The sequence below is a fragment of the Lactuca virosa genome, chromosome 5 (genome assembly GCF_052849685.1).
Source record: "Lactuca virosa cultivar CGN04683 chromosome 5, Lactuca_virosa_CGN04683_v6, whole genome shotgun sequence".
NCBI lineage: Eukaryota > Viridiplantae > Streptophyta > Magnoliopsida > Asterales > Asteraceae > Lactuca > Lactuca virosa.
This window is the reverse complement of record NC_136430.1, coordinates 3,377,525-3,391,943: the sequence shown is the minus strand read 5'-3', so window position 1 is coordinate 3,391,943 and position 14,419 is coordinate 3,377,525.

Here is a 14,419-nt window from a genome sequence, read left to right as displayed (position 1 = left end):
CATCAAATATAAAGGAACTATTACAGTTAACTCCGTGAGTACCAAGGGAATACACAGGGTTATATACAACAAGGATCTAACAACCAATGGGATGTGCGCCATCCGCCTCATTCCCTGTTCCTTGTTTGGTTGTGGGCTTATGGCACATACACACAATCGATTGTTTGTTTGCTCTGAGTTTTATTTAATTTGTATCCATTTAGTACTCATATAAAGGATTGTAGAGTCATTTTTACTTATCTTTCATCAAAGCAGGAAATATAGGATTTTCTGGAGGAACAGGCGAACTTTTCTAAACAAAACTTACAACTTACTACATCTTACTAAGTTTTCTACAACATACTCACATCACTAAAATCTTATGAACTCACCAGCTTAATTTGTAACATCCGGATTTCCAGGTGCTGTATTTATCTAATTATTTTTGAGTTTTGGAGAGGGACTCGGCGAGTAGGCGCTTAGACTCGCCGAGTAGAGCGGCGCATTGTTAGACTGGATTAATGACTGGACTCGACGAGTCCATACGTGGACTCGGCGAGTCCACGCTGTTTAATGAAACCCTAATTTCTTGGGTTTGGGACCTATTTAAAGGCCCTTAGGGCCGTCACTTGCGGCTACCAAACCCCAGAGAGAAACCCTAAAAGAGCTAGAGTGTTTGTGAGAGGAAAGGAGCCATTTCTTGATCTTTGTGATTGATTCTTGCAAGAAGGAGGTGATTTCAGCTTGGAGGAGACCAAGGAGGTTGTGCATCTGGGGATTTCGAGCAAAAGACTTCATCTTTGAGGTATTATGTCGCCCCTTTATCTGTTTTGTTGAAGGAACCCATAGATGTAGAGTTTTTATGTCTTTTATTGGAAGGAGTTGTGAGAATATGGCCCCTATTTATTTTGAGACTTCGGATCTGGACCCATAGTGGTCTAAAGAGCTTATTCCAGCTTGCTTTATGTTGAACTATGGAGGCAATGAGCTTAGGTTGTTGTGTTTGGGGCTAAATCACCAAGTAAAGCCTCCTAGACGTCACATGAGAGTCAAGATCCAAGCTTTACGTGATTATCAGGCTTGGGAAGGTCAGATCTATGGGTCTAAGGAACAGATCTGACCTCAGGAGGTCATTTGAGTTTGTGCATGACATGAACTCGCCGAGTCCAAGGGCAGACTCGGCGAGTAGGGTTAGGGTTTCCCGTGAATCACTCAGTGAGTGACTTGCCGAGTTGGGGGAATGACTCAGTGAGTCAGAGGGGGAATAGAGGACTCGAGTTCACGACTGAACTCGCCGAGTCACATTTGTGCACTCGGCGAGTCTGGTCAAGAGTTGACCATTGACTTTTGTTGACTTTTAGGGTTTGGTCAACAATGGAACTTGTGGACTGTTTGAAGGGTAAAATAGCCTTTTAGCCTTCTTAGAGGACATGTGAGAGTCTAGTCTAGCCTAGAGAGACGTGATTGATTGAGATGATTATGTTATGTGTATAGGCAGAGGCTAGATCAGTATATACACAGGCGGGATATTATCCGAGACATCCGAGGTGAGTCTTCTCACTATACATTACCTAGAGTGGTATTTATGTGTAGACCAGAGGGTCTTTTATGCTATGTGTATGTATGAGATTATGTGCATTGTGTTATATGTATGCTATGTTTTGTATAGACCGGACCGGAGGGTCCAACGACATAGACCGGACCGGAGGGTCCAACGATATAGACTAGACCGGAGGGTCCGAACGATATAGACCGGACCGGAGGGTCCAACGATATAGACCGGACCGAAGGGTCCAACGATACAGACCGGACCGAAGGGTTCAACGAGCTATGACCGGACCAAAGGGTCCAACGAGCTACGGGACTGGAGGGTCCCGCTGAGACACATCGGACCGGAGGGTCGTATTGTAGCCTCGAGTGGCGTATGTGTGGTATGTGGTATATTGGGGAACTCACTAAGCTTTTATGCTTACAGTTGATGTGTGATGTGTTTCAGGTACTAGTGATGATCGCGGGAAGGCGCCGTCATGATTCGTACACACGAGAGAGGATTTATTTATATGAGATCTTGGGACATGTTTTGTGATGATACAGAGATTTATTATGATTTTGTGATTTTTATGTGGTGGAAAGTATGTTTTGGAATTCAAAAAGTTGTCTTAAAAAAATTGGGTGTTACATAATTGCTGATCAACTCTTTCAAAATAACTTGTATTCTCAGGAAACTAGTAGACAGGTACTCGCTCTGGGAATTCAGAAGATGGAGCAGTATAGCTTCAAGTCTTATTTTGTTATTTGCTTATGTACTCTATGTTTTGTGAACACATACTTTGTAAACACTTTCTTTCTAATGAAATGGTTGTTTATTACTTTGATTACTATGATGCATGTCTTGTGATGCTAAACATGACGTCCTCCACCCCAGAATGTTTCCGCCGTTCCGGTTTTGGGATGTGACAGATTGGTATGAGAGCATTGTTTATAGTGAACTAAGTATATCAACCGATAAAAGATATACAACTATAAATACAATGGGGCTTAAGTGCTCTGAATAATAATATATTTTAAGAATATAACGATAAGTTATAAAAATATACCTACTTTCCTATACATGTATACATACTAGAACAAGTATCACAAGAAGAATAGAACAGAAGTATTTAAAGGTTGAATACTGCAGTCAAACCTAGGCAGTTATGTAATCGTATCAGGGATCAATATAGCCTGGTCAACTATATTCATTTGAGATGCGACCGACATGTGGTTGGGAGTGATGTGGTGTTGCAACGGTGTTAAAACTTACCTAACTCTATACAAAGGATCTCTAGATCAGAACATGAAAGTTAGAATACTATAGGAGTATTCTATGACACTATAACACGATAACAAGTTTGAAACATACCAAGTGCATTACATTAAAATACTATAGGAGTATTTTAGGCACTATATAGACAACTTATGTGATAACTTAAAAGACTCTTACAGATAGGTCTATAATCTTGCAATGTATACTTCCAAGGTTATATATAATTGAGATTTTAGAGACTTAGAATTTGTGATCTACGCTTCACCACCTGTTCCTTGTTTGGTTGTGGTTTTGGAGTAGGATCACTTATTCGAAGGTCTATTTAATCTTGAATTATATACAACTTGTATACATTGTACAATTATAGAAGGACTCTGTAAGGATCACCCCATAAAGTACCCTAAATCTCATAGATTCTTTAGTTACTTCCATTCTCGCACGACAAACCCAGATAGATGTAACCACTTCCTCATAAGCAGTCAAGAGAAGTTTCAAAGAGGGATCAACCGAAGTAACCACAACGTCATATGCGTCACACTAATAAATAATAATCTCGGTTAACTTAATGAGTTAGTGGAAACACTGCTCACATTATGTGTTAGGATTATTTTCTTACATGCAACTGGTAACAGTTATTCAAGTAACCGATGTTCACTCGAGGATAGTCATTCCTAATTCATAAAGTTTATTCGGTATAGACTCTTTTATGAATTATTTCCAGAACCCCGTGGAAGTCAGGACCCGATACATTTGGAACTAGGATAACCTTGTCTTTCAGCTTTCGGCTTTTATCCACTGCTATAGACTTATCCCATCTTATCTTTGTATTCTTTTAGCAAAGTTGCCTCCTCGCAGATCGAGTAGACGCACTACTCCAATAACTCCAACTCAACCGCCACTACCCCCGCCACAGTTCGACCTAGCTGCTTTTCAGGCAGCGGTAACAGCAGCAACCACAGCCGCCCTAACCCAAATTCGCGCAAGTGGTATCAGTGGATCCGGTAGCGGTGCTCACCTAACCAACCACGAAGATACCCACGAACACCCAAGGGAATGTTCGTATAAGGACTTCATGAGCTGCAAACCCGAATCCTTCAATGGAGATGGAGGAGTGTATGCTCTGATGCAATGGTTCGAGAGAACGGATTCGGTCTTCGAAATCTGTTCATGCCCAGAAGAGAGCAAGGTCAAGTTTGCTTCTTGCACCTTCTCCGGAAGGGCCCTAACATGGTGGAATGGCCATGTTAAGTCACTGACTCTAACAGTGGCTAACTCTATAGGCTGGGAAAACTTGAAGGAAATGATGATGGGAGAGTACTGCCCAAGGGGCGAAATACAAAAGCTGGAACAAGAACTATGGGAGCTCAAGATGGTCGGCTCAGACATAGTAGCCTACAGTGACAGGTTTAGCGACCTGGTAGCACTGTGCCCCGGGATGGTTACCCCGGAGAGCAAGAAGATAGAAAGGTACATCAGGGGTCTGACTGCCCCAACCCGAGGTAATGTGTTGTCTTCTAACCCAGCCACATTCGATAGTGCCAAACGCCTGGCCCAACGACTCATCGACTATGAAGTCCTCCAACGCATAGAAGTCCCAGCTCCCGAGCCATCAAAAGGAGAGGACTATAATCAGAAGTCGGGGAACAATAGGAAGAAGAAGTGAACAACACAGGTTCCCCCGCAAGAGCAACAAGCGAGTACGATGTACGCCGCTACGACACCTACTACTCCAGCACCTGCCAGTCGATATGCTGGAACCCTCCCGAAATGTGGAAAGTGCAACTATCACCACACCGGAGTATGCCGAGAAGTGCAGTGTCTGAACTGCCACAGAAAAGGACACACAGTCCGTTTCTGTAGGGCACCGGCTCAACCGATCTCCCAAGTCCCCGGAGTTGAATAAAACCAAGCCTGCTATGGCTGTGGTGAGACTGATCACTACCAAGAGGACTGCCCGATAACAAAGAACTCAGGCGCGGATGGACGCATTCTGATGATCACCACAGGAGAATCAACCCCAGAGTCATCAACAAGCAGTGGTACGTGTTCGAAGTAGTAATTACTTTAAAAAAAATTTACTTATATTTATATATAAGATTAAAACATGGGGAAAAACACTTAAAAAATGATTATAATAACTCACATATTGAAATAAGATCACAGTATTCAAGAGAACTAAGAGATCCGTTCTGAGAAGCTATGATGGCTTAGTATGTACATTAAGGGTTGTGCATAGCTAAGATTTTGCAGACTTAGAGTGAGTGATTCCGCCTTAATTCCTGTTCCTTATTTGGTTGTGGATTTGAGGCAGAGTTACTCAGTCGACTGTCTTATTCATCTTAAATATTCATAACTTTTATATGACAGGCGATCGTAGTGGTACCGAGGAGGATCATGATATAAAGTATCATCACCAGTTATCAAAACACTTTCACTTGTATGTACTCGCTCATCGCAGTACGATGCGTAGAAGTGTTAACATCAAGGGGAAAACAGAAAGCACTAGAACATTTACAAAGAGTACATCGTCGAACACACTAGAAGTACATGGTCGAACACACTAGGAGAACATTGTCAAACACACTAGGGGTACACTATCGAACGCACTAAGAGTACATTTTCTAGCACACTAGGAGTACATCATCATATAACGAACGTTTCTTTCAAATCGGACAAAAACCTTGTTCAGTAAAGAGTCTATTACTATCTTTCGTCAGGGATGGGCGTAGTCCTCACCATACTAAGTTCATATGTTCCTGTCGCCTTGACCAACAAGTTCACGAAACCTTCGTCATTCTTTTCGACAGTCCGACCTAAACCTTAGTTTCGTCTTTCGTATTCTAAACCCCGAAGTACTCGTGCGAAGAGTACTTTGTCCTCCGAAGCCTTACCGTCAGATGTCCGAAGACCGTCACGAAATACCACTCGTCCAACAGACCAAGTTCGAGCACAGAGGCTATGGACGAATACAGCCCACCTATCACTATTCAGTGTATACGCGAGGGTGGTATATGATTATGATTACGCAGATTTAGTATGTGTGCTTCCGCCCTATCTCCTGTTCCTTGTTTGGTTGTGGACCTGGGGCAGAGTCGCACATCCGACCGTATTACTAATCCTAATTATATACGACTTGTATAGACGAGGTAATGATAGATGGACCAAGTACGAATCCTATCATGAACACCAGAGCAAAGTTGCCAGGTCTACGAGTGGGTATTCTGCAAATCAGAGGAGCGCAACCCCAGTAGTACTGCTAAGAAAGCTAATTTCGGGACGAAATTCCATCTAACGGGGGGATGATGTGACAACCCGAAAAATATTTTTGCTTTGAAAGCTCATTCAGTCAACTCAACTGAGTGTCAGACTCATTGGTAATGAGTTTTAGCCTTGTTAAAGGTCATTCTAAGGAGTTTTAAGCCTAGTACACTTAAGGAATGAGTGTTAGAATGTATCTGCTAGAGACACTGTGCAACATACGAGCCTTAATCCTCATCAAAAGGAGTTTACGGACACAACACTTGAGTTTACGGCCGTAAACTCAAGGTGGGCCGTAAACTCCCTCGTTATAGGCTCATATCCTTCAACTTTCTTCATTCTTTCATTTCCAACTCAAGAACACTCCATTTCTCTCTCAACTATCATCCCGATTTTCATCCTAGATCTTCAAAAGTTGTAAGTGTTCTTTCTTGATTAGTTGATACATCTCCTAATCTAGTATCATCTAATGATTTCATCCATGGAAATCATCTTTTCTTAGATCTTCAAGAAACACCAAGAACACCAAGAACACACAATAGTGTTCTTGGCCAAAATCGACCATTTCAAGCCTCCTTATCGTAAGTACTCTTCCCTACACTTGATATCTAGTTAAGACGCATGCTTAGAGCCTTGAAAACATCAAGAATGCAATATCAAAAGGAGTTTACGGCCAAGCCATCTCCTATGGCCGTAAACCCTTATAAGTATGCCATTTTGGCCATAAACTATTCCTAAGGCTTGGATTTGAGGCTAGAACACTCCCTTGTGCTTTGTAAGACCTTGAATCATCACCAAACTCATCATTTAGAGAGTTTACGGCCCAAGAGTAAACACCCTTGGCCGTAAACTCCAATTATGGTCAAGTATTGGACCTTAAACACATCTAGGCCTTTGCTAACCTTTGGGACATTTAAGCCTTTGAAACTCCTTACCTTTAAGACCCTAAATGTGACCATTTAGAGAGTTTACAGCCAGGAGTAAACTTCCTTGGCCGTAAACACCTCAACACTCTCCATTGAGTTGGTTTTTCTCATCCTTGTGTAGAGCAAAAGTCCCTCAAGATTCCCTAGCCTTCAAACACCCACTTATGCATGTTTGACGATGAGTTTACGGCCGTAAACTCCCTTGGCCATAAACACATGGCCGTAAACACCAAACCATGGCCTTAAACACCCTTTAGATGAATCACATGTGATTCCAACACTTGGTCAAAGTGTTTCCTAGTCCCGTGAGGTGTTTTCCTTGCATTTGGTTGCTTCTAAACACTATATCCATGCCAATATATGTCATTTAGGACTTGTTGTATCTCGGGACTTCATTCGTGGAACTTCTCATCCTTACGCGCATATTCGTTGAATCACCCACATCAAGTGAGTTCATACCCCGTAATGAATCTTTTAACTGTTTTAAATGCTTTTAAGGGGGGGGGGGAATACAAGTTGAACACAATGATAATTGTGTAAATGTTTGTTATAAACATTTTCAAAAGATTACTTATGTCATTTATAAGTTGTCAAAACATTTCAAAAACTCTATTCAAGTTATGTTGCTTTATAGTTCAACTGAACTCCATTTTTAAAGTAGAAGCATAACTTGGTAGATAAATGAGTCTTTTCAATAACAGCCCAAGTAAACATACTAGTAAACTATAATAGGTATAGTTTAGAGATTCAGTTCATACTAGATACAATACACGATAACATTAGAGAACACATTATAACAAGTACAGAGGGGAACACACTATAACAAGTACAGAGAAGAACACACTATACTATGTACCGGGAAAACACGATAATATATCTTTCCAGGTTTGCGTTGACACTGGTACGATTTCACGTACCAGGACTAGCAGGCACGAGGTGATAAACTTAATAATATATCTTTCTGGGTTTGCATTGACACTGGTACGATTTCACGTACCAGGACTAGCAGGCACCAGGTGATAAACTTAATAATATATCTTTCCGGGTTTGCGTTGACACTGGTACGATTTCACGTACTAGGACTAGCAGGCACGAGGTGATAAACTAATAATAGTTATGCCCAACCTAAGTTATTTAAAAAGGGTATATCTGTAAAGTACCCGACGATAATAAACATGATACATAACTTAGTCGTGGAATACTAATTATCCATTCGATCTTAGTTATATATATATATATATGTTCCATATACATTAAGTTATCATAAGGGGTACCAGGTATGGGTCAAGTCATAGAATACTAATTCAATGCACAGTTTTCTAGTACGAAGCATACTTTTCAAATAGAACCTTTGGTATACAAAACTAGAAACTTACCAGCAAAGGGTTTAATCCAGTTTATTAAACCAGTACAACTTAAAGGACCTTAGGTGGTTAATCCTACAATACCTTAGTTCATACATCAAGGTTATATATAATTAAATATCCGATAGGTAGTTGGATATGTGTACCTTCCGCCTCATTTCCTGTTCCTTGTTTGGTTGTGGGCTTAGGGCAGATTCATACAATTAACTATCTGTTCGATATTAGATTATATATAGCTAGTATAAACTAAGTGATTATAGAAGGAACCACTGTGGTTACTGTTTTTATTATAAGAAATAAGGGTTTTCTTAAAGAATCTTTTCATCAAATATAAAGGAACTATTACAGTTAACTCCGTGAGTACCAAGGGAATACACAGGGTTATATACAACAAGGATCTAACAACCAATGGGATGTGTGTCATCCGCCTCATTCCCTGTTCCTTGTTTGGTTGTGGGCTTAGGGCAGATACACACAATCGATTGTTTGTTTGCTCGGAGTTTTATTTAACTTGTATCCATTTAGTACTCATAGAAAGGATTGTAGAGTCATTTTTACTTATCTTTCATCAAAGCAGGAAATATAGGATTTTCTGGAGGAACATGCGAACTTTTCTAAACAAAACTTACAACTTACTACATCTTACTAAGTTTTCTACAACATACTCAAATCACTAAAATCTTATGAACTCACCAGCTTAATTGCTGATCAACTCTTTCAAAATAACTTGTATTCTCACGAAACTAGTAGACATGTACTCGCTCTGGGAATTCAGAAGATGGAGTTGTATAGCTTCAAGTCTTATTTTGTTATTTGCTTATGTACTCTATGTTTTGTGAACACATAATTTGTAAACACTTTCTTTCTAATGAAATGGTTGTTTATTACTTTGATTACTATGATGCATGTCTTGTGATACTAAACATGACGTCCTCCACCCTAGAACGTTTCCGCCGTTCCGGATTTGGGGTGTGACAGATTGGTATCAGAGCATTGTTTATAGTGAACTAAGTATATCAACCGATAAAAGATATACAACTATAAATACAATGGGGCTTAAGTGCTCTGAATAATAATATATTTTAAGAATATAAGGATAAGTTATAAAAATATACCTACTTGCCTATACATGTATACATACTAGAACAAGTATCACAAGAAGAATAGAATAGAAGTATTTAAAGGTTGAATACTGCAGTCAAACCTAGGCAGTTATGTAATCGTATCTGGGATCAATATAGCCTGATCAACTATATTCATTTGAGATGCGACCGACATGTGGTTGGGAGTGATGTGGTGTTGCAACGGTGTTAAAACTTACCTAACTCTATACAAAGGATCTCTAGATCAGAACATGAAAGTTAGAATACTATAGGAGTATTCTATGACACTATAACACGATAACAAGTTTGAAACATACCAAGTGCATTACATTAAAATACTATAGGAGTAGTTTAGGCACTATATAGACAACTTATGTGATAACTTAAAAGACTCTTACGGATAGGTCTATAATCTTGCAATGTATACTTCCAAGGTTATATATAATTGAGATTTTATAGACTTAGAATTTGTGATCTACGCTTCACTACCTGTTCCTTGTTTGGTTGTGGTTTTGGAGTAGGATCACTTATTCGAAGGTCTATTTAATCTTGAATTATATACAACTTGTATACATTGTACAATTATAGAAGGACTCTGTAAGGATCACCCCATAAAGCACCCAAAATCTCATAGATTCTTTAGTCACTTCCATTCTCGCACGACAAACCCAGATAGATGTAACCACTTCCTCATAAGCAGTCAAGAGAAGTTTCAAAGGGGGATCAGCCGAAGTAACCACAACGTCATATGCGTCACTCTTTTGGTCTTCTTTTCAATGATCTCCGATCCCTCATCATCGAATGAGACTTTAAATCTGGTACCTACAACCAATTGAGAAACACTTATTAGGGTGTGTTGCAGGCCCTCCACATATGATACCTTGCGAATGGAAAAGTCCCCATTCGTGATCATTATGTATCCCTTGATTTCTCCGAATGAATTATTGCCGTACTTCACTCTTCCTCCATCCTTTAGTGCTCTAAACTCTCTCAGCTCTTCCTTCCTTCATGTCATGTGACGCGAGCAACCACTATCAATGTACCATTTGGAGTCAAACTGCTCGTCACGAATCACCTACAGAAATTAAAGAGATTTAGGAACCCAAAGTTGTTTGGGTCCACGTGAAGATTTCACAGGAAATGTAATTACAATATCAACTAAATAAGATCTTTTAATTAAGGTGGTGTTATCTTTCTTTGTGATTTGAAAAACAGTGATCCTTTTATCTTTTGAGTTTTTATCCTTTGTGGATATTTTCCTTTGTTTATTTTGGACTATTTTCTTGACAAATTTCTTCTCAACTCTCTTCGAGTTAGTCTCGGACCTCTTGAATGGAATTTAAGGCACATAAACTATCTTTCCTTTTCCCTTAACATCTTTCGATGTCTTGGCAGAATGCGAAGCATTCTTGTTAGGAGAGAAGTGAGACTTTGACTTCTCCATAGGTTTTGCTTGATTTGAAAAAGATGGTTTTTGAAAAAAAATTTGTTTGGAAACCTATGGAGACTGGGACTAAGTTTTTGAAAAACGACTAGGGTTCGTAAGTGATTAGACTTTCGCATTTGGATTGGATGATTTTTCTTGATTAACGAAGTTAGAATTTTTGGATCTCCAGAAATGCTTTCTTTCCTTTAGATTTTTATCATATCTCACATTTCTTTGACGTTTTTGAGCAGCAAATTGCTCAGAAGACTTATGAACATTAGCCCTTGGTTTCGACTTTGTGACAGGAGTTTCAGCCTGTTCGGGTGATGTATCATTTGGAACATTCTCGGTTCCACTCGGACTTCCTTTCTCGTAGCTTGAGTTGACCTTGTTCGGCGGTTCTGCTACGTATCTTCCCTTTGTTCTCCAGGAGGTAATTTCAGAGAGACCTTTGGTTTCGTCTGCATTATCAATGGGGGCTGACCAAAAATATTCGTCGCACCCATCAGCATTGTCTTCTTCTACTAGGGACGTTAGTTCTATGGTCTGATTTTTTTCAGTCTAGTAGTTGTGAAAACATGGTTAGGAACTGTTCTAACCTTTTGGAAAATTAAAGCTTTTTCTTATAAAATCTTCAGATTATTTTCAGAAATACGAGCAAACTCAACTGAATTTTTAGAAATTAAGACTTTCGCAGCTTTAGGTTCGCTTTTAATAAATTCTGAACAATCAACCTCATTCTCCACAGAAATCTCACTCATGTCACTATCATCGTCGAATTCAGACACATTTTCAACATTAAGTTTATTTTCTGAACTTAACTTAGTGCATAGAGAGTTAAATTTCTATACAGTTTCAAATTTGATTTTCTCTTTATCTTTTTCATCCAAAATTTGTCTTCACATCTCTTTATGGTCTTTGGACTGTATGTAATATTCATTTTGGTCAAGACCGATTTTGTAGGCATCTGAGACATCTTCTAATGACAAGATTGATTCGCATCGATTTCGTCCTCTTTCAATTCAAGAAAAGGAAAAATCATCTTGTGGATTTTCTTTCCTACTTCACAGTCAATATACAGCTGTGTAATATTAAAATAAATCCATTTTGCAATCAAACAAAAAATGTTTCGTTTTTTTAAAAGCCCCAAATTTTCATGTTGTGAATAAATTAAATCATCCCTAGACCTAGCTAAATCCAAATCTAACTTCTCAACCCACATGCGTCCCTCTTCACTTTTGTTCGAAACCATGCAGAGTTGATCGGTTAAGTCAGAATTAAATGTAAATCTTAGGTCTTTTAACTCAGTTTCATACCGGGAAATAGGAATGTTTAGAGATTCGAGAATAGAATTTACCTTACTGATCATCTTCTCACATTCACTGATTTGCTCCAAAATAGGTTTCGTTGCGAAGCAGTTGTCAGAATCCCGGCCGCCATCAGTAGCGTAACCCCTTTGCTCTAAAACATCATTGCTGACCATCAAGCATCTTCCACTGAACTGCGAAACATCATCCTTCGCAACGAAGCTTCTCCTGTGAGTTGGTCTACGAACCTCTTCGTCCTCTGAATCAGTCGACCACACTTCGACTCTTCCAAACTCATCATCCTGTTCCTGCACGATCAAAGCAGGTTTAGCGTCATCTGCATTTTTCTTCTTTTTAATTTCCTCCAGCTTCCTGAGAAAATAAGCCTCATCATCCTCTTCCTCTTTCTTCTCGTTCATTCTTCTTAGCATGCACTCCTTAGCCAGATGATTTTGTCCATGACAATAATTACAGTTATAGCCTGAGTCTCCTACAAGCTTTTTCTCCTTCTTCACTTCTTCCTTTTGGGAGTTGTTAGAACTCTCATCCTTCACCTTCTCTGAGCTGTAACTTCCTTGCCAGTTTTGGTTTTTGTTACATCCAAAGTTCTTCTTGGCGAACCTTTTTGGATTGGACACCATCATAGCATACTCTTATTTAGAGATTTCACAATCGGAGAGATCAGAATCCGAGCGTACCCTTTTCTAGAAGAGCTAACGAACCCATTATAACGCTCTTTCTGAATTGATTCCTAGTCTGAGGCTGTGGCCCGAAGGTCGGTCATTATAAGGATTATGGATTTTGAGAAGGTAAAATCTAGGCCCATTTGGGTGCGGGTGATGTATTAGAAGTGATCCGGGTGTTCGGTTCGTGTTTTGGAGCCTAAGGCTATTTCGGTAAAGTGGCAATTCGAGCTTTTGTGGAAAATGGATTTTTGTTCGGAAGGTCTTAAGAAAGGTTTGAGTTGTTAGAAGTGTATGGCTTCTCGTCACCTTTCCGTGGATATAAGGATCGTCGGAATCGGGCTTATAACAAAGAAGTTACGGCCTTCGGAATTTCAGGCTTAGCCGAGTACACGGGGCGTACACAAAGAGTACGGGGGGCGTACTAGTGAAGATGGTAGTACGTTGGGCGTACCGTGGAGTACGCTGGGCGTACTGACCAGGATGGTCGCAAATGTTCCCCGGAGTACGTTGGGCGTACTATATGTACGCTGGGCGTACTCCAGTCAGATCAGAACCCTATTTTAGGGTCTTGGACCCTATTTAAGCTCCTTATCTCATAACCTAACCCTAGTATCTTCAACCTCCACCCCTCTAAACCCTATAAATCGTCATATATCATCCATGGTGGCATTTTGAGTTTATGGAGTCCATTTTTGGGGTGTTTGATCCATTTTCAAGAAGATAGAGTTTGATGCAAAGATGGGAATCAAGGAGGAGCTTATGGATCTGGCTTTTAGGACTCATTCTCATCTTAATGAAGTTATAAAGCTTTGAACTTGATTATTCATCTCTTAGATCTACTATTTTTGGGTTTTGGTTCCTTTTTGGTCCCCAGGATGAAGCTTTATGGTTCAAGTTCGATTCCTAGACTTGGGTTTGCCACCTTAGATACTATTTGAGTCCCTAAGATAGAAAATTGCCATCTTGAAGGTCTTAATGGGTTCATACATGAGTTAGGGTCACTTTTATGGAAGTAGAATGCCATTTTTGGAGTTTGGGTTTGTTTAGGGCATGCAAAGTCACCAAGTCAGTGACTTTATGGGTTTAGACGTTACGTATAGCTTAGATCTGTGATTTGGACTGGTGGGATCAAGTATTAAGCACTTAATGGATTTTGGGCATGAGCTGTTTGGAAGCTGGGCGTACTATGTGACATCCCCATTTTCACGGCCAGAAAAGACCGATTTTGTTTATGCTTTATAAAAATCAGAGTACTTCTTTTGATATAAAATGTTGCGGAATTTCTTCCCAGTAAAACATGATAAATACGTTATCAAAGCATTTCCGAAGAAATGTATTTTTTATTCATTTTAAAGCATTTGGGATGTCATTGTCAATACAGAAACATAAGCATAAACAGAACTTACATTCATTTACACTAGTGATCTACATCTCTTTAATCTCTCAGTGTAATGTAACTTCATATCGACACCTGTGATACAAATAAGCTTGAGTGGGTCAGGTTGGAAAAACCTGGTGAGTACATAAGGATTTCAACTCACAATAATATAATTATTATGTTTAA